General features: G+C 45.2%; 1 long non-coding RNA gene across 1 annotated transcript; it reads left to right on the forward strand.

Annotated features, from left to right (window-relative positions):
* The first annotated feature begins 9,202 nt into the window (after positions 1-9,202).
* LOC135575559 (uncharacterized) lies at positions 9,203-24,396 on the forward strand. The gene is made up of 6 exons (XR_010466533.1): positions 9,203-9,581; positions 20,370-20,598; positions 20,678-20,775; positions 21,890-22,003; positions 23,217-23,363; positions 24,256-24,396. It is a non-coding gene; the product is annotated as an uncharacterized LOC135575559 (long non-coding RNA).
* Positions 24,397-26,149: the final 1,753 nt, after the last annotated feature.

Consider the following 26,149-nt stretch of genomic DNA (forward strand, 5'->3'; position numbering starts at 1 on the left):
GGCAAAGTCAAAACTTACAGCAGAAAGAGCAGGACAGAAACAAACCAACGACAACAAAGAAATCATAACGGCTTCTTGGCTCCCTTCAGGCCAAGAAATAGGTTGTTTATTGCAGATGCCTGTTGGCAGAAAGAAAATCCTCTTGGGCAGAGATACCAGGGTTTCGTAAGCAACCCCCAAGCCGTGCAGGAGCTTGGCCAAAGTGAGAGCAGGGAAGGAACCTTTTCAGGTGAGTCCGGACCTGAAAGGACCAAGCAGTATCTGCTTTAAGGCAGAGTTAATCTTCCTTCCATTTCTTCCCCTTGCCCAGTAACACTTCAGGAGGCCAAAGGCTGTTTCCAGGTGTGTGGGGATGCACATGGGTCCTCGGTACCTGGGACAACAGGGCACAGACCTGAGCAGATGCCTTCACGCTCTGCAGGGGTGGGAATGTGTTGGGAGCTTGGGGAGCAGAGAAGCGAGAGATGCACTTTATCTAGGTAAATAAAATATCAGAAAAACTGTACCCCAAAAGGTGCGGTCACCGAAGGGAAAGCCTTTGGTGATGCCCAGACATGCGATGTCATTCCAGAGCTGGCTGTTAGCAGGGAGGTGCGTCCCACAGGGACATCCCATCTGGCTCCGCTGCTGCACGGGCTGGGTGAGCGCTGGTGCGAGGCATCCATCACAGCGGCCGCTCTGACATGGGAATACCGCCCAGACGGTATGAAATACTGATGGCCATTAGGAGCTGTCAGGCTCTTTGTGGCTCCCTGGGGGGTGCTGGGCAGCCCAGCACATTGTGGGGGGGTTCAGAGCTGCATCAGAGTTGAGCAAGGTGCCCTGTCCTGCTCAACATCTCTTTGGTTTATTGAAAATTGCAGCTGATGCTGATTTAACCCTTTGCACGGCAGGAAGAGGCACTGCTGAGAAAGCCTCAAGTTTTAATGGAGAAGCGGAAAGCGATTCCTCCCGCAGCTGCGCGTGTGGGACCCGCTGCACTGGAGCGCTGCCAGAGGTGCTTGTTCCTGGCTCTGTTACAAAATCTGCCTTCACAACTGGCTTGTTACCCTGAGCACCGACATGGTAGGGAGTCGGCCTGGGGTTTGGACTCATGATCTGGCTAACGGGGCTCACTGGGGTCTGTACAGCAACAGAGCCAGTTATTAGAGCTTGTGTACGTGCTCCTTGTCTGCAGCTCTGCACAGCTCTCTTGCTGTGGGGAAGGCAAACAGGCTGCAGTTCCCACTTGGTTTGGCCAAGGGTGCCCACGTGGCTATGGTGAAGTTGTAAGATGTTCGTGTCCATGAGCCCCAAGAGCACAGGTGAGCCAGGTGATTTTCTGTGTAGCTCTACAGACTCACATTATATTCTGATTCTCCTCCTGTCAACTCCACATCTATGGAAAAAGCTACTTTTTAGTAAATTCTTTAAATAACAAATTGCAGCACTTCAACTTCCTGGGAACCCCTCGGATATCACTGTTCAAAGTGTCCTATTTCGGCAGCAGGATTTGTGGCATGTGAGCATGTAACACACTGTGCAGGTGACGGTGTGGGTAGGTGTGTGTCATCTGTGTTATTCATCCTGGCACCTTTCAATTTAAGCATCATTTGGAGGCCTCCTGAGGATGTGCTGTACCACAAGGAAGACTTGCGCAGGTGAGGGAGGAGATCTGAGTGGAAAACGCTCATTAAATGAAGACTGAAGGGAGCAGTGGTCAGAGGAGGGCTGCAGACACGTGGTTGGTAAGAACAGCTGCTGCTCCGGATCTGCTCTGTGGCCTCCTGCTGTTCCTCATCCTAAAGCTTTTTACAGATGTCTCTAAATTCCTGCCAGTTTGTCACCAAGTCCTTTTTAGACTATTTAAGGATCATCTTGTCAGTGTGGGGAGTGGAATACAGAGGAAAGATGTATTGTAGGAGGAGATCCCCGGGACTGGGAAAGCTGAAATATATGGGAACCCATTCCTCAGTTCTTAGTCATTTGAGTGAAGTTTCCATTAGGGTTTGGAAGCTTTCCAGGAGCCCTTGTACCTAAGCAAGCAATAATTTCTGGCAAGACAGGTATTTTAGGCTTTACCAGAATTCCTGTGTCAGATGCGGAGAGAGTTGAGCTGAGCCTAACAAACCTTGGACCAGAGCAAAGCCACGTTGCCAGCACCCAGCAGAGCCATGGGAGCAGGTACAGCACCCATCACCATCACGGGTCTTCCCGAGGCAGGTTCTCGGGAGAAATTACCTTCAAGAGGCTGGGGCTACAACGGGCTGCTTTGGAGTGGGCTGGTTTGCATATTTTTACAAAAGCTAGAGGATAAAGATTGTGTATCAGCCTCCTCCCCCCAGGATTTTATTCTGGAAAGAGTTTTTGGTTGGAGACAGAAAGAACTGGAACATCTGAATTTTGATGTTGACTTTGTCTCTCGCTGGGTAAATGCGCTGCTAGTTCATTTTACTGGAGTGTAAATATGGGTGAAATTTTATCTCCCATGGCAGCATGAGCCTGTAACATCTGTCAAATATATTGACGCCCACAAACAAGAAACTTTCTGGAAGGCACAAATGTTTTTGGCAAGGGGGGCTGCGTGTTTGGAGTTTTCTCGCCAAAGCGAGCTGAAACATTTTGAGAGAAAACTTCTCCTTCTAAAACTGGAATTAGCAGATTGCTGACAGCTGATATTTCTCAGTGCTGACTGATCTTTAAATGCTATGCTTGATTTGAGTTGCACTTTTTTGCTTGCTTCAATTTCTCTTTTAGATTTGGGGGGGTTTTTTTATGTCGCTTGTTTCTCTTTAATCCCCCCTTTGCAGTCACTAGAGAAAAAGTAGCAGAGAACGTGAGTATTCCATCTCTCCCTTCTCCTAATATTGTCAAGTGGCAGAAAGTAGTTTGCCACGTACGTCTCCTCCCTGTGCTTTCCCATTGCAGAAGGATGCAGACCTACAAGCCGTGCCCTGCACACACGCGTGTGCACTCACAACCACCCAGCTCGCTGAGCCTTTATATGAAATGAAAGTGCCGTTCTTTAGGCTGCCGATATTTCTCGTTTCCTTCTTTGTGCCTGTCTTGTTTTGGCCGAAGTTGGTGCGACGCAATGGAGGTGGGAAGTATTGCGAAAGCTCCTGCTCTCAGCAGGTCGCTGTTTCAATCTCAGTGCTTACGTGCTGCTGAATAGGTGATGGGGAGAAACACGTGGCAAATACGTGATGAAAAATGGCAAGCGGATCAAAATTAATGATTAGAAGGAGCAGCCTTTCTAGGCAGCTCATTGTCTGAGTAGCAAGTATGGTTCGGTGGTTTGGAAGCTCTTTTAACATCCTTAAAGATTAAATCCCTCGATCGCTGTAGTGTAAACTTGCATGAGTTATTTACAGCTACATGCATGAAAGGGCTCTGGGTGTGAGTCAGGTCTAACTCTGGACGTCTGGCTCCTGCAGTGGACACCGCAGCCTTGTGTAGGTGTCTCATCTGCCATGCAATGCAAAGGGGCTGGTGATGCCGAAGGATAAGGTTCATGGCATTCAGCTTGCTTAGTGGGAAACCCACCTGGGATAGATAGCCAGGGAAAAGGAGTTTGAGGTGGTAGTCCCAGTGGGATCTCAGCTCTTTCAGGTACTGTGAATACTCTCCTGGAACTGACTTTCTAAAAGCCTCCCATAAGGGACATATGTGAACCAGTTCAAAACTGGAAACCCAGAACTCAGACGCCAGTGGGATGCTGATGGCCAGCTGTGATACAACCGTGCATGAGTTGCAAGAGAGATGGACATGGTTACACCATCTCATTGACCTAAGCTGACAAATAGGCAAAGAGCTGTAAGGATGTTGAGTTCCTGGCTTTACCTTTTGGGACTTCAGCACCACACTCTGCTGCAAAAGGGCCAAAATCATAACTGTAGGATTGAGATGTGCAAGTGGTAAATTCCTACTATGCGTGATGGCTTGGTGTTTGATGCATTCACTTAGGAGACTATGGTGGGGTTTCTAAGCCCTCTTCGGTCAAGGTGGTAAAACTCACCAAGGTCAGGGGAGACTCTGAGGGTGAAAAGTCTGGGGACAGACTTTTGAGCAGGGCCTGTTGAGATAGGACAAGGGGTGATGGTTTTAAACTAAAAGAGGGGAGATTCAGGCTGGACATGAGGAAGAAATTGTTGCCCCTGAGGGTGGTGAGAGCCTGGTCCAGGTTGCCCAGAGAGGTGGTGGATGAACCATATCTGGAGACATCCCAGGCCAGGCTGGACGGGGCTCTGAGCAACCTGAGCTGGTGAAGATGTCCCTGCTCATGGCAGGGGGGGCACTGGGGGAGCTGGGAAGGTCCTTCCAACCCAAACCATTCTGTGATTCTATGAAAAGAGGCACAGGCTACACCCTCTGAGTGCAGAACAGCCACCTCTTCTTGTAGAAGGTCACCAGTGTCAAATTGGTTTGGGGGAAGGAGTGGGGCTTCAGCTCCGTGGCCTTCTCCCCAGGGAGCACAGAAACCCAAACCCTTGCACAAGTACTGTTCGTGTATTTGATGTGAGAGGGACATTTGGGCAAAATGCTTTGCAGGCTTTGGGACATGGCGGTAGCTGGGACCGAACAGTTGGTGCAAGCGTAGAGCCCGTCCCAGTGGCCGGGCAGAGACAATGACACCGCGCTGGTGCGGACCCGGGGTCAGGGGAGTCCAGCACAGGCGCTGGGGTTCACGGTGAAGGTTGGGGAGTCTGCGGTGCTGACGGCAGGGACAGCTGGGCTTGGAGGCACTCAGGTAACAAATTGAACAGTGAATATCTTAAGATGACTCTGGTTTATTGTCCAGATCAGGTCAGCGGAAAAAATATTGGGAGACTGAACAAAGAGACAGGCTGCTTTAGCAGATAAATGGACTGATCATTTCGTATTGAGGAACAATCTCTAAAACATAGTTTACTGCGCAGCTGAGGGCTGAAGCATTTGCTGATGCCAAGAGCTCCTTCTTTGACCCTAGGCACGTGTGGAATTAAATGGCGCGGTGTTTTTTGATGGTTAAACTCCCCGAAGAAGACACTCCATTTGTTACCAGGGCTCTGATGAAGTAAAGTGTGGTTTATATGTACAAGGCCGGCCTTCAACTCATCTCAGAATGAATGGAGAGGTAAAATTGAATTTTACACTCCTGCTGCTATGATTAATGTGCGGGCTCTGGGATCCAGCGGCCGGCCGCAGGAGGGCAATGCAGGCTCGCGCTGCGGGCTGCCTGCCTGCACGTGTGCACAGGGATGCCAAATAGAGGGGAGGCTGCATAAATGAATAGCTGTTGTAAGAATAAACCTGTTATAGCAATAAATTCCCTTGCGTATCCGTCTCAGCGCAGCCCTCTGATATGAGGCCGCACCTGACAAAGGAATAAACTTGTTAGATGAATAAAAGAACACATATACATTAAATCAGGGTGTTTAATGCCAGGAGACTGGGAGAGGGTTACGCAGTGCTGGCTGTGGAACGTTCACGCTGCACCGCACTGAGGGGTGGGGAAAGGGGTAAAGCTGCTTGAGGACAATGTTCGGTGGTCAGCAGAGATGTGCAGGGCTGGAGAGGTTCTGGTGGCACCTCAGCCTTGTTGCCCCGTCCTGCGCGGTGCCTTGGAGGAAGCCACAGTGAGACTTAGGGGGTTTCAAAGCTTCCCACAGGCAGGGAATGGACAAGCTGCCCAACAGCCCTGGGGATGTGTATTGTCCACATCCCTTTCAGGAGTGTGTAAGACCCATTCATAACTTCATTGGGGACTGAGTGGCTTCAGCAGAAGCAAGTAGGGAGCCCAGGATCTGTGGAGCATCCTGACATCAAGGAGAGGTGCTCTCTCGGCAGCACTTGCCATTACAGCCTTCATCCACTCCCTGGGGCTCTGGTTTTCCCGCAGGTCACAGAGCATTGTTTGATTCCTTTCCCACTGGTCCTGGTGGGGAAACTGAGGCTTCTGTGAAACCCTTGAATGCTAGAAATTGTTCTGTGGCCCTCTTCCATGTTTGCCGTTCTGGGGCAAGTCCTGCTGCTTCATCCACAGGGTGGTCATCACCTCCTCCTCACAGCTTCCTCAGCGAGAGCTGAGCTGGATGCTCTGCAGATGAATCCTCCCTTCTGTTTTTTCCCCACGGGTGGGGGATGATCTGGCCCCACTCACCTGTCAATGCACCATCTTCCTTTTGCAGCATTTGAACCAGTTTTAAGTCCCTTCACCCTGCACAGCAGCATTTGCCCAAATGAACACTCGTACAGTGACACTAGTGCTCACAGCACCGAAGGGCAAAATGCAATGGGAAGTCGGAGAGAACTGATCCTCTCTGACCCCCAAGGCAGAAGGAATTCCCTAGAACGAGCAGGACCTGAGGCCTCACAGAGGGAGGATTTGATTTTCTTTCCCCTGCTGATAAGATTTTATATCCTGCCCCCACCATGGTGTTATCTATGAGATATAGGACCCAATATTCTGAATGCTTGGTTAATTGGAGAACAGTCCCCATAGTAAATAGTTGCAAGACTGAACTGTATCAGTTTAGGTAGGAAGACATTTGACTACTAAAGGGTCACAAGTTTATTGAAAACAAACATTTTAAAAGATATTAATCAGGAAAATGTTGGGCTAAGTACTGCAGAGGACTATGCCTGTATTAATGCAGATAGTGGAGTGGTTTCCCTAGAATTCACAATACTATTTGCCGAAAAATGGAGCAATTCCAGCCAATGACATACAGTAAAAGTAGAACAAGGTATGCAATCACCTTTCACTATCTCTGCATCCTTGATCTCATGATTTCTAAAGTCTAAAGATCAGGGTTGGTTACAGGAAAACAACATGGAAACCTGTTAGATCTGCTCTGCTGAAATCAAGGGACTCCTATCCGTGTGGCTTTAATAGGACTAAAAATAAAACTGTATAAATAGTTGTTTGGGTTTTTTGTCGTAGTTGGGTTTTTTTTCTTGATAAACTGAAATTTTAAATGTCAAATATCAGACAAAACTTCTTTTTACTTTGTATTTTCCTGTTGGAATGCTGAACCAGAAATATTGTTCTGGGTCCTATGAATTTTTTTATTGCAGATGAATTATTTTGTTTTGCTCTTTGTTAATTTCAAATGTAGGTACATTGGTAAGATTCTCTTGCTAGAAAACACTTCTCAGCTGAAGATAGGGACAATACCCTGCCCTTACAAACTGTAGGTGAAGCACATGCAGTAAAGAGCCCAAAGCTCTAGAAATAAGCCTGGTTGGAGGAGCGGCTCTTTCTGTACCCGGGAATGTTTTGCAGATGTTGAGCATGGAAGGAGCTGATTCTCCTTGGGCAGCACCTTGTTAGTGTTAAAACCATGTACCTGCTGCCAGTGCTGTGGCTGGAAAGGCCTCTTTGCCCTCCAGCCGGGTACGCTGTGATTAAACACCTTGAGGAGGGGTGTGCTTTGCTGGGTTCCCCAAAAACACCTTTGGTCTTCAAGTTCGTATCATTTTAAAGAGAGACATTTGGAAGCTGTTGGCAGCACTGTTTGTTTTCTCGTGGCACGTGACAATAATTTTGGTTTGCTTTCTGAGCTACTGAGATGGGAGGAAAATTGGGCTCTTGGTGAGGAAGATGGACTTTCTGCTTATGAGCTTTTTGCTCAGCTAACGGGAAGGTGCATGACTCTAGAGGACAGACTTTGCATAGGAGGATCTTTTGAAAAGCTTTTAATGTCAGGAAAAATCCACAAAGAAACCGTGTCTTGTGCCTAGTGCCAAACCTGCAGCACTCAGTTCTCTGCTCTTCTACCCAGCGCAATGCAAACCCATGGTTGAGACATCTGCTCCACTTGTGGCCCTTTCCACCAGCAAAGGCATCTGTATCAGGTATGACTGAGTTACAGCTGGCAGTATTGAACCTATTGCTCAATTATACATGGAGTTTTTGGTGGCTGTTGGTCACTTCTCTAGTATCAAGAGGTGCGAAGTATGAGAAGCTGCTTTCTGGAGCCTCCAACTGACCTTTGCTTGCTCCAAATCCAGGCTGGGCTGAGGGTCCCTTTTACCTGGTCACATCGTCCCAGAGCGCTCCGTCCTGGGTAGGGTGGTAAGGCTGGGAGACATCTGAACATCTGCTTCAACTCAGCACCTCTGCTCCTCTCATCCCAGCGCGGAGCCGCCCGGCTGCCAAACAATAAACGGCTGAAGGATAACAATGAGTCAGGTGAAAAAAGGAAATTGTTTTTTTGACAATCTGCTGTTGGGGGAGATGGGGGGGTTGCAAAAGACCCTGTAAGAATGAGGAGCCTGAGAGAAAGGGGATAAGTTAACATTAAATGGGCATGTGGTGACAGGGGGGGAAATGGTGGGACAGCTGGAAATGCAGCAGGAGGCTGGAGAAAATCGATACGAGATAAGCGTTCCAGGGGTAGCGCTGTTCATCAGGTGACAAAGTTAAAGGCGGCGAGACACTAAAAGTGAGAAAATATCACTGACCCCCTGCAGTATTGATCAAACAGCTGAGACATTCAAGGCCAAAGCCACTAATAAAGTGAGACGTATCAGCAAGAAGCCCGTGAGAGCAGATGGGTTGGCTTCCGAAGGTCTTAAAAATAAAATGTATCTGCAAAAGTTCTTGTTAACCATCTTTTTTTTTTGTCTCATTAAGTGCAAATGGGACAAAGCAGCTGTGTGGAGAGACAGAGCCAGGGAACTGAAATGAGTGAGGGTTTGAAAACTGAGTGGATTTTGCAGAGGAGAGCAAAGACAAGGTACCCTGTTTCCCTGAAAATAAGACCTACCCCAAAAATAAGCCCTAGCATAATTTTTCAGGATTTTCGAGGATGCTCAAAATATAAGTCCTCCTGCAAAAATAAACCTTAGATACAGTTCAGAAAAAAAAGTCAATATCCATATCGTCCAGGCAGCTCTACATGTAAAAAGTAAGCATCTTTTGGAGCAAAAATTGTATAAGGCTCTGTCTTATTTTTGGGGAAACAGGGTAGCAATGCTGGGGAGGAACAGCAGTTCTGCAGCCGCTGCTGCCAGCTCTGCCAGGAGACCTGTGGCTCTGCTCAGAAACCTCCATCGGGACCCATGCCCCAAAATTCAGGCTGCAGAACTAACTGGGAGCTCCTGTCTCAGCCCGCCCAGCTGAACTCCTGCGGTGCTACCATTGTACCTCTGCCAGCCGTGTCCCACAGAGCTAGAGCCTTAAGCCTGGCCTTGAATCACTTTATGAAGCAAACATTGTATTGTATTGCTTCGTTTCCTCTAATTGCACATGGCTGAGGGGTGAGGGTGATGGCAGGTGTTTTGCAGGACACAGGCTTTTCAAATAAGACCAATAATTCAATTAACAGACATCTATTTCCTGCCTCCTTCCTCCTGAAAAGCCTGAAACTGAGCTTAGAGGATTTGATGCCCTAATTTCTTTTGCTTTTTGAAATAGCCTCAGGTCAGCTTGCTGTGTTGGTGTGGCCACGACCCTTGACCAGCTTGTGTACCACAATGTGCCCCAGAGCTGGAGGAGAGGATGCTTGTGGCACTGATGCGTCTTGGGGACCGTCCCCACTGTGGCGAGGAGAAGCAGACGGCTGCAGTGAAGACCCCTGGTCCAACTCCCTGTCGCTTCAAAATGACTTTTTATGGTGAGTGGACAGCGTGAAAAGAGAGAGGAAAGTAGCTGTAAAAGGAGCAAATGTGCTTTGAAGAGTTGTCTGGAAAAGGTAGAAGTAGGAAAATCAACAGTTGTTCTTTTGCCTCAGTTAAAAAAAAATAAGACTGCATGGTGGGGTTTTTTTGTTGTTGTTGGTTTTTGTTTTTCCTAGAACCACAAAATGAAAGATGTAATTTAGAGCAATCATTTGGGAACTGCTGTGCTAGATTATTTTCCCTTGCAGATTAAGTCTACTGACAGTATCACCTGAAATCAAACTTCTTTAGTTAGGGTCTTCCAGAGCAGGCTTTTTAACTGAACTGCTAGTGGAAAATCCAGCAGGAAACTTGAATGCTGATATTTTAGACTTTGAGCTGCTATAAAGCACTATGTATTGCCTGTGCAACTGAATAATGTTGAGAATATTCAAATTGGTGGCTGTCTAGATTCCCCAGTACCATTAGCTGCACCTCACAGTCACGTTCTCTTGCACCTTAGCAGACAGAAATTGGTGCACTTGTTACCATCCGTCCATGTCTGTATTGCTATGGTCAGAGACTCACGTGGGGGCTGAGGCTGGAGTTCAGCTCTGGAAGATCATCTTGTTCCAACCCTCTGCAACGCCGGGTCAAGTAGAGCATTAAGTTCTTTCACTGCTTGTATTCCTGGAATATATCTTGTATTCTTGTAATATCTTGTATTCTGGTAATATCTGAAGTGAGCTGAGTACTGAACTAGTTCCACAAGTAGAGGGAAATAGATGGAGGGAAGTATTTTGCTTCAACTTGCAACAGTGTTGGGGGACGGAGCAAAGCGCAAGGGAAGTGTTTGAAATGCGGTTAGGCACAGGTCCAGCTACTTTCCTTGCGGGTATGTGGATTTTAAGTGACTAATTCATGGGCCTGTTCATCTGTACTGTGAAAAGTAGCAGATTACAATAGCTGCTTCTGTTTAATGTTTGTATCTTCTGGCGAAAATCTTTGTTGTTTCACATAATGTAGATGCTCATGCGAGGCAGGAACTAAATGATCTGCTTGACCTGTTTGTTGTTAAAATGCCCTTTAATTCCAGTTCTTAACATGTCTAGGAACAGGAGTGTCCCACAAATAGTAGAGAGAGGCTGCTTTGTTGAGCTGGTTTTTAATTCTCCGAGCACTTGCGTTGTTATCTGTTCACACACACTGCTGTCTTTGTCCACTTTATTTTACCTGCCATGACTGTGCTTGTTAAAATCCTGAATACTGGGAAAGCGGAGTTACATGGGACTGGTTCCTCTGGATCAGAGTAAAGAAAAAAGAAGGAAAAACCTGCCCTTTTGTTAGTTTTTACGAAAGATAGTTTCCTCTGGGTTTTGCTCACCTCCTTTGTGGAGTAAAGAAGGAAAGGAAATAAATACCAACTCGCTAACTGAAGGGCTGCATGAGGTCCCTGTTGTAATGATGATGAAGTGCCCTAAAAGCACATGTGCCATGAATAATTTTAGCACAGGAACTGACAGGTCCTCCCAAGGAGGATGTTTTTGGGGGGGAAGAGAAGAGACCACAAAGGAAGCTGACAGAAGAGAAGGGAATTTATGTAGCTCAGAGGTAGGGAGGAGAGGTTAAAATAATTTCTGGCTTAGTCAGGTTTCTATGTGACGGTAGAAACAGCTGCACCTTAAATTTGGGTCTGAAAACCTTAAAACCAGAAGGCAGTATTTGTTGTGATGGGTAGGGTTACCACTGGAAATGTATTGCAAATTTCAACCGGGACATTGGTTATTTTATATGCAACAAGGACAGATCAGCGAGACAAAATAATCTAATTAAATCAATATGTGATCACTAAGCCTCATAATAAAACCTTACACAAAAACTTTGGGGAGAAAAATTGATTTCCTTTGCAGAGTATGAGATGGAACAACTGTTAGTCCATGAAATACTTTTGCAACTGTTTAAAAAATGTTTGACGACTTCCTTTCCCCATTTCCCCATCCTGCTACACAATAGAAAAACTGGAAACTGGTACTTTAGAGTTTTGGCTTTTTTTCTTTTGCTATCAGCTCTTTCAACCTTGACAGTCTGAACACATAGTGGTAAAAGGAGGAAACCCCGCTGCAACCCTTTGCACCTCTGTCCCTTCCAAAAGGTACAATCGTGCCTTTTGGTGGCGTTTCCAGATTTTTCTCTTTCAACCAGATATCACAACATAAATCAGAAGCAATGATTGAGATTTTGAAAAGGTCGGTGATTTGGGCATGCAGCTGCTGGCTGCACAGGCATTTCTTGCAGACCCTGTTGGGTTTTTACTCTCTTTGACCCGTTGGGGTTTGTACTCTTAGTTCCTAGGAATCCATCAGCTGAGATGATCGGGCGGGCAGGAAAAAGTGCGGAAGGACATCGAACATCTTCCAGGATTGCCCTGCAGCAGCACCCGTGTGGGAAGGCACATGCTACTGACCTTCAAAGGGCACCGCTCCTCGGCAACAGGCTTCTTCCAAAAACGTTGGAACCTGGTGTGTTGTTAAACTTTGCTAGCAGAATCACAGAAACTGTTTATCCACTCTTAAACACACTTTCCCTTCCTTTAAAGCACCCACATCTTTGTGCAGCTGGATTGTTGCTGGAAGCGTGTTATGATAGAAGACTGTTGATGGTTATAAAAGGGCTCAGAGCTGCACCACTCAACTTTAACTGATCTCTTTTACCTGTGTCCTGGGGAGTAACTCAGCATTTTAGGCTTTCAGCAAGATCATCTTGCTAGACCTGTGTCTGTGGACACATGGGCAATCCAGCAGCTTTCTTGCTGTCACAAGGACCGAAGCCTTTGATCCCGTCCCAGCTTTACCCCTTCTGGTCCATCAGTGTTCACATAACTTCTGGCTTTTTATAGAAGACAGCCCAATTAGCCTGTTTGCATACGGGTATAGAGAAGTGTTGATGTTGCATGTACCCTTCTGGACCTGGAGGCTCAGAACTCCTCACTCGGCCCCGTCCTCCCTCCTGGAGCAAAGCTGAGCCATCGCCTAATTTGCCGCTAACATCGCGTCTTTCCCAGTGCTCCCTCACCAGAAACACTGCTTCCCCCCAACTTAAACTGATGGGGCGTGAGGACCTGTGCAGCGCCTCGTGCCTTGGCGAGGCTGGCCCGAGCAGCGGGATAACGGATGATGTGCCAGCGCCGGAGCGCCTGCGAGCACCGTCAGCCCAGCGCCCATCCCTCCCGTTGGTATGGTAACGGCCTGTTATTTAGTGGAAGACGCCATCCATAGCACCGTCCGGCTATTTGTACTTGTCTAATTATTATTACTCTTTGCATTTTCTTCCAGTGGATGAGTAATGGAAGAGGGTTAGAGGGAAGGGAAGGTGCAGGGGGAAGAGAGCGGTGATTTGTGGAATAGGTATCTCATTTCGGAGGGGAGGACATTCATCTTGCTGAGCATCCACGGGCAGCCCCGGCTGCCAGCACGCCAGTGCCTGCATGGGTGTCAGCCCATGGTGACCAACAGGCCTCGGGTGGGGATTGTGCTGCTATTTAAGGTTGTTTTGATCTGCGAGCACCAGTTGTTCATGTTTTGATTTCTAAATATTCACCAACAAGCCAGTTGTTCTGAAAGCGCGCCACCTCCCAATGAGACCTGAACAGATGTAAAAAAAGGCTTCTCAGATCTTGGTCCAAGCTGTTGTGTTCATCCTTGACAACTAAAAGCTCCCACTTTGCCTAGGAGTTAGTACACTGAATTAAACTAGGTTAAACAGTCATTTTATTTTCCTAGAACCAAAGGTAATTCTAGATTTTTCAGGACAAAAGTCTTTATTCAAACTGGGACAGAAGACATAGCTTTATAACAAGCCTTTTTTCAGCTGAGCATGTTGGTGACAACAGTAAAGAACAGTTGGCCCTCAGGGCACAACGGTTTTGTTAGGACATTTCATGGTCTTACCTAGGCGGGGTATAATGATGGATGGGAAATAGACCCCTGGTGCATCTTGTGTGTGTGCATTTACCTGCCTCTCGGTAGTCTTACTTGTTTCTTCTCTTGGCCTAGAAGTTCCCAGAATAGTGTTCCTGACCTCCCAGAGGTATCCTCTCTGTGTTAATTCCTATGTCCCTGAGGGATGCATAAATGAGAAATTTGGATGTGTCAAAATAGAAGATATAGCCCAGTATCAACTTGACTAAGCTTTTGTTAATTAAGCATTTTTATTTGTCTTTAAACACTGCGCACTTGCAACAAGTAATCTGAGTCACAATGTCGATAAGCGGGTTGGATTTTTCTGGCCACAGCCACAAAGCAAAGAGCAGCTTGTACCTTTGGTAGGAGAGCTTGTGTTTGATGCGACAAGTCTTCCCCGTTTGAGTGATACCTAAACATCTAGAACCGAGAAAGCCCAACGATGTATGTCTGGCTCTTATTGTTTCACAGGTGTGAGATACACATGAAATATTTGTAGATGCAATGAAGGAATTCTAGTTCTACATAAATGTTCCACATTTATGAACGCAGTGCAGGAGATTCATCAAGGATCACTTTTATCCCATGGAGCATATGCTTTTATGTAGCTACGCAGAGAGCTCTATGCTGTTTGTTTTGTTTATATTCTTCTATTTTTTTCCCAAGTGATTCCTCTGAGAAGGTTTCTTGAAGCCTGGACAAGCTCATGTCATGCCCTAACCTGTGATTATAGATAATTTCATGCTTATATTGCTCTCTATGGCCACAGGGGACTGAAAATAGAGGGGTTTCTACCCAGAAGTAACATGAGTTTTCTATTTGTACTCATGGTATCTCATGTAGGCACTTTGGAGGCTGTTTGGAAACCAACACAGCCAAAACCCAATGTGACCAACTACAGGCTTTCCACAGGGAAAACAAAACCCCTCTAAGACCTTTTTCTGCTTCCTCTCTTTTTTGGAGGTGTGCTTCATATTCCTGTAACACCCTGATCCCTCAGGAGCCTAAATCAACCCCGGGAAGTCCACTGAGACACTGTGCTGGGAATTTGCTGGGATAGGGATGATAAGCAGTTTTGTTCTTTGTCCTTTGATGGAATAGTCCAAAATTATTAGAAATCCTGCTAGTTAGGCACCAAATCAGAATTTATTTTCCCTGAGCATTCTGTTCTGTTAATTGGTGATAGTCTTTTAAACCAAAGCCATCCTTTCTTTTGGGGACAGGAAAGTCCTGAAGCTCCAGGACAGTGAAGGTATATTGTCTCTCACAATCAAAAAACAATATGCTTGACTGTAAGATCTGCTTGTGCTTGAACATTTCTTGATAAATGAATTATAAGATGCTTGTTGGCTGAATTTCCCAGCAGCTTCAGCTCATATCTGAGCATCCCTTGCCCCGGTGCACAAGGCAGGGTCTGATTTGGAGAACACTGGGGCTGTGTTTGACCTGCCCCTTCAGTTATGTGATCTGGGAAGGGAAGAAACAAAAGACCTCTGCTATAAACGGCTCCAGCACAAGCCAATCCGAGGGCACGCAGTGGTAACGGCCAATTATGATGGTATTATAAAAGATGGCATTACAGCACTGAAAGTATTGATTGAACCTTTAGCCATTGCAGACATTGAAGGAGAGAGAGAATGAGTGTGAGATCAATATATGCATCTTTAGATCTATTTATCTCTGGGTGATTTTTCCATTCCCCTTCCTGTTCGATATGGCATAATTTACCTTCATAAAGTGTTCAGCGTCAGGGGTCCATTATCAGAGTAATCAGTTTTGATTAGTAGAGAAAGGGTACAAAATTGTTTAGCCTCTAGATAGAACTGTGAAGAGTGAGTAAACTATGCTTGACAGCACCTAATGCAGTTAGAATGTAGACTTAATTTGATTCCAATTCTTTATGGCTTTCCGTGATTTCAAGCATCTATTGGTTTGTTAGAAAAATATAATAGGAAATGGGCCATGGCAGGTGGGAGGGGAGAGGGAGGAGAGAGATAATTTAAGTTTGCAGGATGCAATTTTCCTCAATATAAACATTCTAATGCAATTTGATGCCCGTTGTGTTTTGGTGCACCAGGCGGGAGCTTTTATTTTGCAGATTTATTTTTAGCACTTGAGTATACACAGGGGGTAACCCAAGCCGGGTGGTTGGCTGTTTATTCCCAATGCCACAAGCTGAGCTTCAGAAATTCTGACATGCAGTATGGATCTGGGAGTCCAGGCTCTTATCTTTCCTTCCCAGCTCTTTCCCTTGTACCATAGCACTGGCATCTCCTTGACTTGGTTTTGCTCTTTTAAAATAGAGTGGAGAATCATGTAAAATCCATTAGTGGTGGCAGAGCTCTTGGAGATCCTCTAGTGAAGTAAGCATCCTCCTTTGCAGTCAATTATTATTCAAATGCAACAGGAGAGGGTTCCAAGGCAGTGGAACGGGGCTGGTCCCTGTGTGTGGCAGTCAGGGCTGCCTCCCAGAGCTTCCCCGCATCCTTGACTGTGGTGGGATGTGACATTGGTCACATCGGGGTTCATAGATTAGCCCTACAGCACATGCCAAACAGGGAAATTCACACTTTACTAGATGTGTTCCAGTCCCTGCTGTCCCCTGCTCTCCTCTTACAGTAAGCAAGGATTTAATTTCAGCCTCGCATTAGATACACAATCGATTAGGGAGGGAGGCAGGAGCAGAAGGGACAGAGCAGGGACAGCTGCAGGTCACCACCATGTGCCAGTGGCCAGAGACCCGTGGCAGCATGCTGGGTCATCACAGGCTGTAAAATTTTATGTGAATGTAAAGTAGACGATAAAACCTGAGTGTGCCAACTCCAACCCTGTTTAACTGAAGCTTTCAAACCCTTCTCAGATACTCGTGTTGTTATAAACCCTTTCGTCCCGTTCCCCCCTGCTGCTTTCTTTTTGTCTTCCAAGACAAGACGAGTAGTTCCAAGAAAACCAGACAGATTTCTTGAAGCTGGCTATTAAAGTCCTGCAAGAGATCTGCCCAAGCCTTGCAAAGCCAAGCCTAGCTGCTAGAGCTCACGCTGAATTGGCACAGTTTTGGGGATTAATACTTCCACCTCTGCCCATTGATGTGAAGATTACCTGCCTTGGGTGAACTGATCAATAACCTTTTACATGGCATACTTATATTTTTTGACCTTTTTCTATAAAATTAGAGCTGGGCAAATCAATTTGTATAATAGTATCTCTAGTCACAGATCCTTTAGTATTTAGTTTATAACCTCTAGTGACCAGAGCTTTTAATACTCTTTAATGCTTTGAAATGGAGACAGTGGTGCCTGCTCCTGTGCTTTTACTGAGTCTTGAGCTATTTGGCCTTGTGTTTATAGTCCCAGCTCCTGGAGGCAAATAACTGCAGGAGAATCTTGGCTTTTGTTTTAAAGGGTTTCTAGTAACCGTGATTTTAGAGTATGGCTTTAAAATGTGATCTGGCTCCATTTTAAAGACTCAGGAACTAGCAGGCAAATAAAATCTTAAGTTAAAAAAACCACAACCCCTATTATTTTTTCAGCTACTTGTGCTTTTTTTTTTGGTGGGGGGCGGGTGGATGACTGAAGATACACATCTATATATCTGAATCTGTCTCTCTGGAGAAGTTCACTTGTATCTTTATCATTTGAAAACTCAGGTCTAAGTAAGGAACTGGCAAGCAGCTGCCATGAGCTACAATGAAAATATTGGCAATTGCTCTCCTCTTCCTATGTTGCTTCACTCGCTGCAAATCCAATGCAAGCCAAAGCAGCAGAACGCTGGGCTGTGGAAATGGCTTTTCATGGTGAATTTACTTCCACTTTGAAAAGCTGGAAGTGGCTGCAGGAACTTCTGCAACTGGAATCAAGGCAATGCTCTTCAGGCTCTAAAGGGATGGGCAAGTGGTGATGTTACACTGAGCGGTTTGGATGATGGTGGGGAGTTTATTGGCCAAAAAAGGGGAGGAAATGACTGTCATTATCTGAAATGTGCTAACTGTCTCTGGGGTTTATTTTGTTGTTGTTGAGGTATAAATTTATTTATAAATTTATTTTTGTTTCTGTATTTTATGGGTCAAGCCAACATGTTACACTTTGTACAGGCGATCAGAGCTGGCTGAAGATCTACTGTGTGTCAGAGTGTATATACCCATGAAGAAAACTGAATTAGTGCAATTAACTGTTCACAGAAAGCCCTTTCTGAGCTGCTTCTGTTGGCAGAAATGCCGTTGTCCTGTTCCACTCAGTGGGAAAACTGCAGCGCTTGTCCCCCGCTCTGCGCACCCACGAGCATCACCGCTGCTCTCGGGCCACGTCAGGAGCCCAAGCTGTGTGTGCATTTGGGTTGTCTCTTCAGGACAGTATGCCGAAAGCAGTTTTTGGTCTCTAAAGTGCAGGTTTTGCTTTCTGAAGAGAAACAGGCTGAATTTGTGAGGTGTTGCTGAAATGGGACGTTTTGCACCACCTTTGAGGTGTCTGTTTGGCAGCATCTGGTCTTGTCTGAGCGTGTAAATGGACAGGAGAGTTTGGCGATGGATGTTAGTTCCGTTGCTGCAGATCTCTGTTAGAAACTTCAGCCCATGTGTGGATGGGCCAGAAGTACTAAAATAAAATTTCAGAGTGAATAAGAAGGATTTCTGTGACTGTTTTTTTGGTTCATGGCCCAGCAGAACCCTTAAACACATGTGCAAGCTTAAGGAAGTTTGTATCATCATAAGTGAATTTGTTTCAGCTGTGTTCACGCCTTTTTGTCAAGTCCTTCCCATGAAAATTTGGACTATAAAATCCTGCTGGTATGAAAGCCTTTTTTTTTCCTATAAATTTTAAAGTTGTGTGCAGCAGTATTCCATATCCCAAACTAATAGTTTGCATGTGTGAATCGAAGTATTAAGTTCACAGTTTTTGACCAAAGACAATGTTTACTACGTGACACAATCAGTGTGCCCTTTAGCTGTTTAATCACAAACTTGCTTCGTGCGTTGTGGAATTATGATCTGTAGCATAGTGAGACTTGTGGATGGAAAGAGGTTAAATTAATGAGGTGGTTTGTCTGTGAAAAGTGATTAGCTGATCAAAATATGCAAAATTAGGTGATGGCAGGAGGGGCAGTTTGCTTATCCTGATGTCTACATGTATGTGTACTTGGCCTCTTAGGAAATTAATCTCCAATGTAAAAATTCCCAGATTTCTATAGACTGGGATAACTTGGAATTCTGGACACAAAAGCAATTTCAGTTGAAGTCTAAGAAAATGGATCCTGTTTAATATTTGAAGGTCATGGGCTGGGTTGCGGAAGGGTCACCACATTTCTGTCGCAGAGTTACCAGTTTTTAAGCAGATGCATATATCTGGGGCTACATGATTTAAAGAAGTAACATTTTTCAGTAGTGAAAAGATGCCAGCCAAGTAAATAAACCTAGACTATCACGTGCGAGTTCTCTTGCTTCCCAAAGTTCATTAGTGATAACAAGACTCTTGGCATTTGAATAATAAATCTGTGATCTAAGGGCTGTTGTAAGTAGGTTGAGGAACTTGGATGGTGGCATTAATGGTACAAATACAATAACATTTGAAAAGAAACTTCTTGGAGGGGAGAAGCGGGAGGAAGAAAGGGCAGTCAAGTGTGAGAGCATGGGGAGAGCTTCATCATTGCAACCCTCTGTGCAGATGGCACCCACCATGTACTCATCACACTCTGCTTGTAGTTTCTGTGCCGCTTCTTTGAAACAGCACTGCGAAGAGCGTATATGAGATAGTAGGAGATAAGAAATGGGTGCCTTACTTGCCTGAACCGGTTTGTCTGGTTACATGGGTCACATTAGTTGAAACAACCAGGTTACATGGGCTTAGTGACTCCTCGCTGTCAGACGAGCCTCGGGAGCCGCGTGTGGGTGGATGCGCTCGCTTCTTCCACCTTCACGTGTCTCATTGCAGTGTTTGCTCTGCACCGAGCTGCCTGCGTGCACGTTGGAATTGTGTGAACGCATCCCAAATCCCATTGCAGTGGAAAGATGCTTCTCGGAAATCTGTGCAGGGAAATGCTAAAGCCCCCAGAAGAACACTTGTAGACCTTGAGAACTGTGAAAATGACTTCAGACTTAATTTTTGTTGTTCTGGAGAGCAAGTTACACGCTAGCACAGACTGACTCATTTTCAGCAATTAGAAACAGTGAATCCGCCTCTAAAATGTTCCAGATTCCAGATGCTTATCTCAGGAAAACACCAATTATTTGAACGCTTCATGCTCTTGTACAAGGAGCTTTATCAGGATTCAGCTGTAGTTTAGCAACCGTATTAAAATAAAAATCCTCAACCCAAAGCTAAAACCATCTTAACGTCTTTGCGGGAAAAAGCAAAGCAGTGTATGACTAAATCTCTTGTTTGCTTAGACATAGTCATAAAATAGCGGCCATATTTCTGCTAGGTGGATAAGTATTTTGCCTTAGTAGGACTGAAAATTCAGAAGTACCAGAAGCTCACTTTACTGGACACAAAGTAGATGCTTTTAGATGCTTTGATTAATTGCTGTGGCGTGCTTGCAGGGTACCTGGCAGGATATCAGCTTCATCCAGACCTATTTTCTATGGATAATATTCCACTTTTTAACTCTCATTTTCTGTGTATTACAGCTGCATTAATTTAAAAATCTGGGTCTTTTCCTCCCCAAATTTGAGGCCAGTGTAAATTAGCAATGTGGGTGGCAGTTAATATGCAAACTTTGTATAGTTCTGGCAATATCACTGGCCTCCCCCTCCAGTTATAAGTTACTTTTGGCAATAACAATCCATGTCAAATGTGAACTGCTCTCCGAGCAGGTTACAGACTAGGAAGGAGCCTGAATTGTGTTTTTCTCTCATAGGACTATGGTGGAAAATAGAATCAAAATTAGCAGATAAGTGAATAAAATCTCAAGGACAATAACAGAATAAACGTGTCTGCTAAGCAGTTTTCTGAGAGGAAAATCTGGCATCTCTCGCTTAAGGAGAAACACTGAGGAGGAAAAGGCATGTGTGGAGTCCTTAACTGCTGGGACTGAACGAGCAGAGATGTAGAAGCTGGTTTGCGATGTCAGATGCCAAGTTCTTGGTGTAAGTAACCCAAAGCTTTGTGTACTGTAATGTATTTTCTTGGGCTGGTGTGTGACTGATCCATCCCTCTGCCCTGCAGCCCCGCTGGCTTAAGAGGAGTTTGCTGTAATACTCTGCTGCCCGTGGGCTCATTGAAATTACCCATCCAAGCCAAAACCACGTCGCTTAGGAGATGAGGTGAGCGGGTGCAGCGCACTGGTGTTGGTTGGTGAGGTCCCAGAAGATGCACTTCTTCCCCTGTCCTTGGTGGTTTAAAATGCAAGTTGTAATAATATTCTAAAGCATGCAATATCCCTTGAGGTTTAAGAATAATGTGCATGCAGTTATAGTGTTTCCTTAGGTTACGATCCTATATTCAGAGTTATCCCCAGTCCCCCGTTCTGCACATCAGCCCATGCAGAGCTGGTCCAGTGCCCCTGAGGTTACACAGGAGCTCTCAGCAGGATTTGGGTGGCCCTGGGAGGACTTATGGTATTATGGGCCAGGAGCAAATGGCAGGATGTGTCCTACATTTTTGGGCACTGGGGAGAGAAAAGGGGCACATAAAAATAAATATATTTAATAGCGCAGATGAAACAACAAATTGAAATTGCGCTGAAATCCATTTCTGAGGTTTTATAATCCACGGAAACTTATTAACTTTGGAGACCTGTGCAAGTCGGGGGAAAAAAGTAAGCTTTTCATTCCAACCCCAAAACACAGAGAATTTAGAGCATTTTTATGGTGTATTTTAGGACAGTGACCTGGGCAATGTGTTTAGCTGCTTTGCTTGCCTCATAAAACCCAGTTTATACAGCCCTGAAATCAATCCTGTTCTGTTTTGGGCTCTCCAGAGCAGGGGCTGCCAGTGGAAGCACTTTATGATATAGAGCTAATGTGTCAAAGGGACATAGCCCAGAACTATCGCGTTCACCTCCGTGATCAATAGGAAGCAAATACTTAGACATAATTAACTCTTGCTGTAGGACGGGAGAACCTCTCTCTGCAGTCCAAGGTCTGAGGGCACTTGTCTGTTCTCCAGCACCTGATCTTTTGAGTTTATTTACTCTACAACTTGAGCAATAGAGGCACCTCAAAGTACCCCAAAAAGGGAATTTGAAGTTGACATGCCCTGTGCAGTTGGTTTGATTGTGCCAGGTACCACCACTTTCTGGTGCTAAATTTTCTGTAGTAGTGTTTGAATGTTTTGTGTACCTGTTCTCCCCCCAAAAAAATCATTTGGAAATGCCAAATGCATCTTTTCATTGCTTTAGAACTGCAATCGTTTCAGTCCCATAACTTTGTTTTTCAGGGAATAAATCCCTCCCTGTTTCCAGACCTAATGCCGAACACGCAACTGGAACGAAAAGGGCCAGACAGTGTGAGGCTGCAGTGTGGGGACACACTGATCATCGCATCCTTGGAGGTGAGTGAAAGCCACATCTCCACAAGCCAGATCCCTCTCACTGCTTGTGTCTTTACTCTAGACCTTTGGGTTTGTTTTCTCATGAGCTTCTGGAAAAGGCAAAGGAGGAGAAAACACCTGGGACGTGGAAGTGAAGGGTTTGACTTCCAGAAGAAAAGTGGGTTTGGGACAGCTAACCCTCTTTCATCCACCCAAACAGACTCATTTCTGGATTAACATTTGAATGCCTGCTTACTATGGCCAAAGCTGCTTGCTTGTGGTTAATATTTCTGCAGCTTTTGCAAGTATTTATCTCTACAGAGTGCAGCTATTATTGCTATTTCTTCTTGCATGGATATGACGACTCGCACTGCGGCCGCAGCTGTCCCTCCAGCTGAGCGGTCGCAAAGTGCTCATTGCCACCCTGCCACAGCGGAGGCGAAGGAGAGAAATCGGAATGCAAGCCTTGTCTGAAAAGTAAAAGGGACAAATTAGTTTCTTGTCACTGCACTGCAATAAATACATTGTCATTTTTATACCCCAGTGAATCATATTCTCCATTTCCCCCGTAACTATTATACAGTCTGCTAGCAGTACATCATTTTTTGGTAATTTTATTTTCACCAATTGTTTTATGAAATTTTTGAGTTTTATGGACACTAAAACAAATCTAGCCTGCGAGTATTATAGCCCTTTAAATCACCGGCAGGAAATCTCAAGGTTCCTCCAGACTGTGAGAGAAGGAAGCTTTAGGAAAGAAAGATTGCTCCTGGCTTATAAACTGAGCAAAAACCCAGAGATAAGTTTGTAAAAGGGACATACATCATCACCGGCAAAAACCGGGACGTAAAACAACATCTCTCCGCTCAGCTCCCCTAAGAATAAAAATGGATTTTTATTTAGCAGAAACACTCAAGCACTTGGGGAAAGGAACACACGAGCTTTTCCATGCTTTCTTAACCATAACAATCCTTATTTCCTACAGACCCGCTGTGTCAGGATAAATTGCAGTTAGTTGTAGTCCCGAAACAGTGGGGACCTGGCAGAAACCCCTAATTGTGACCCAAACACCTCCAGCATTTGGCTGGGTTTGGTCCTCATGATGCTGAGGAAGTGGTGGCACCTGGGCACAGGGCAAAGGGATTGGCCAAGTTCTCTCCTCTAACCTTTGCTAATGCTTTTCATCACCCATCCGTCTGGGCTGTTTTTTGAGGAAGTTTTGCCTGTTGCACAGAATTTCAGACAGCAAATGGGAGGCAGGGACCTGCAGAGCCCACTCAATTGCAGTCAGCTTGGTGTGAACCCCCAGCCCTGGGACGGCAGATGGAGACTGATGGAAGCTGCTGTGACCACCTCCCCAGCTTCCACCTGATATCAGCAGGTATCTCTGTCCTTACAGAACAAGCTACTTGGCTTTGGATTTCTGAGGAGCACACAGTTATGGTTTCCAAAACTTAAATCAAAACTGAGTCATGGCAGGATAAAAGCTGATGGTTTAGTGCCAGAGTCAGGTTAATGGTTGGACTCGATGATCTTGAGGGTCTCTTCGAACCAAAATGATTCTATGATTATATTTTTGTAAATAAAATCTTTATTCTAGATGGACTGCTTGATCCGCTTTGCCTGTCTCTGAACATAAGAAAGTAAAAGGGGATGAGATGGTCTTGCTTAAGTGGAAACAGTGAACAAGAACTCTCTCAACTGTAGATCGGAGGTGCAGACAGACAGGTCTGATGTGGACTTTGTAGTCTCAAATGAAGTTCTCCTTACCTTTCCCTTTTTTAATAGCATCTAAATATTTTCAAAGACTCTGAAGATATTTAGATTAAATATTGGTTTCGTCAATTGGATGAAACATTGTTCTTAGACCAAACTGAGTCGCTTTTGTTTCTAAGATTTTTTTTTTAATATAATGGAAATAAGAGATTTGAAAAACAATATAGAAATGGCTGCTCTGTCTCAGCCCCGTGGTCCACTGTGGAAGAGTATAACTGTATGTGCATATATTATTTCTCTTGATGTATCCTTCCAGCAATCTATTATGTAGGAACTTATGAGCCAAAGGGAACACATTTGTTAATGGCCCTTGATGGATTTTTCCTCTGTGAATTTATGGAGTTGAACATATGTACGCTCATGACTTCCACAGTACAATGTGGGAATGACTTCCACTCTGTAACATGTGTGATGCAAAAAAATGCCTACATTTTTCTACTTTTATACGCTCTCCTCAGCTCTCTTTTCATCTGATGCCCTGCTTTTTGCTTTGCAAGGAGCTGTGAAGTATCAGCACCCATTTACCTGGCTGGTGATGCTCGTGAACTTAAAGATTCCTACCCTCACCTTACCTGCCATCCAAGTCCGAGAAGTCCAGGTTAGGTTCTGATTTTTGGACAAAAAACCTTCCTGATGGAATGTGGGTGCTGCTCCCAGGGTGGATTTGGGTTTACATGCTGCAGATTTTGGAGGCTGTTACAGCAACTGTTGTGTCTTGGCTAAAATCAGAGTGGGTTGTAGCCTGCTTCAACCTTTCCTCTTGAGTCCTAAAGAAATGAAACTGGTCAAGATATGTCCGTGAGTAAATAGTGGTTTGGTTGCAAAACAAAACTTTCTGAAAAGTACAAACTAAAAATTTAAGTTAATATGCCCAGACTATGACCTTCAGACTGTATATTCTGAATAAATCAGTACAAAATAAACGTAGGGCTAGTTTTTCAACTGTATTTTTACATAACCTGGAAAGAAAGTTCTACAGGTTTGAAGGCAGACTGGCTTTGACTATTTGCAGTGCTGGTTTTAGCAGGTCCAAGGAGCGCCTTGTTCAGAACGCGGCAGCGCTGCTCCGTGTCCCCAACGCGCTGCTGTTTGTGTTCTTCGGGGGAAGGTGTCATTAACAACCTGAGGATCATCTGCCCTCACACAGATGGTGATTTTTCTCCTGACTCCAAAATGAGAGCATCTTCCGTCCTGAGGATTTATAACTGGTTAATACACTAATAGCAGCCAAACAGGTGATAGATGTGGAGCACTCCTTAATTTGGATGGCTGTAAAGAAAAGCAGGGAGGAGAACAAGGTCTGATCAAGTGAGGAGAGAGTGACTAAATGTGTTCAGCACATCTTGTCCCCTTCGGAAGCGCTAGTTTAAAAATAGGGCATGGCTGGATAATAGTGATGAAATCTGGGCTGTAGATGTATTGGGCTAAAGGGCCAGATAACAAATGCACATTGCAGTTTTTCTCTGTTGTATCAGTTGTCTAACACCTTCTTTTTGAGAACAAACCCTGGGCTTTCTGCTTTCTCTTCTCTCCCCTCTTCTCCTTGCACAAAGTGCTGTTCTGAGTTTTTTGTGTTTACCCTCTATAGCTAAATCTATTTATTATTTTTTCCCCTCTTATTTTTTTCTTCCGTGCTGTTTAATCTCAACTCAGAGCCCCAGAGCCGGTGTGGCATTACAACAGTTTTGTCATGTTGGCTGTCACCGTGCTGACAGCCCCGTGACAGCTGGCAGATGTACAGATGATGGATGTTTTCTCCCTTGTGCAAGGACGATGGGATAAAAGTGCAAACAAACCGGGTAATAGATGGGAAAAGCAGAGCAACGTTGATAAGGCCTGGTCCTCACTCTGTGATGTATGGGAAAGCAAGCTGTGGGCAATTTGTTTCAGAGAAATGAGGGACTCTTTGTAGAGAGGGACACAAGGAAAAGAAGAAAAAGAGAAGAAAAAATAAAGAAATAATAATAATAGGAGGGGGGAAATAGCAGAAGCTTGTCTTTGTTGTGGCAACACTAGCCTGTTGTTATGGTAATAGGCAAATCTCATTTCCAGGACAGGCTTTGGGGTCCTTGGCTCACTCCTGTGCCTGAAACACAATGAGGGACCCCGAGAGGAGGTGTCTGGGCTGGGGACACTGCGTTCGTCTTGGCTTGTTTCTGCTGCTTCACTCATCTTTTCCCTGGCTTGCCCATAGCACCTCCGTTATTGATGGTATCGGGGCGTCTTCTGAGCGAGCTGACAAATGGCTGTGCTGGGTACAGATGGGCAGATGAACTTTTCACTTGAACAAGATAGTTGAGAAGTTCGTCCACATGCCTGGATTCATGTGACGAGGCTGCTGATCTCTAGAATCCCGTGGGGCTCAGGTCTGATGCTCACGCAGCCCTCCCA

Source organism: Columba livia, chromosome 16, assembly GCF_036013475.1.
Source record: "Columba livia isolate bColLiv1 breed racing homer chromosome 16, bColLiv1.pat.W.v2, whole genome shotgun sequence".
Lineage (NCBI taxonomy): Eukaryota > Metazoa > Chordata > Aves > Columbiformes > Columbidae > Columba > Columba livia.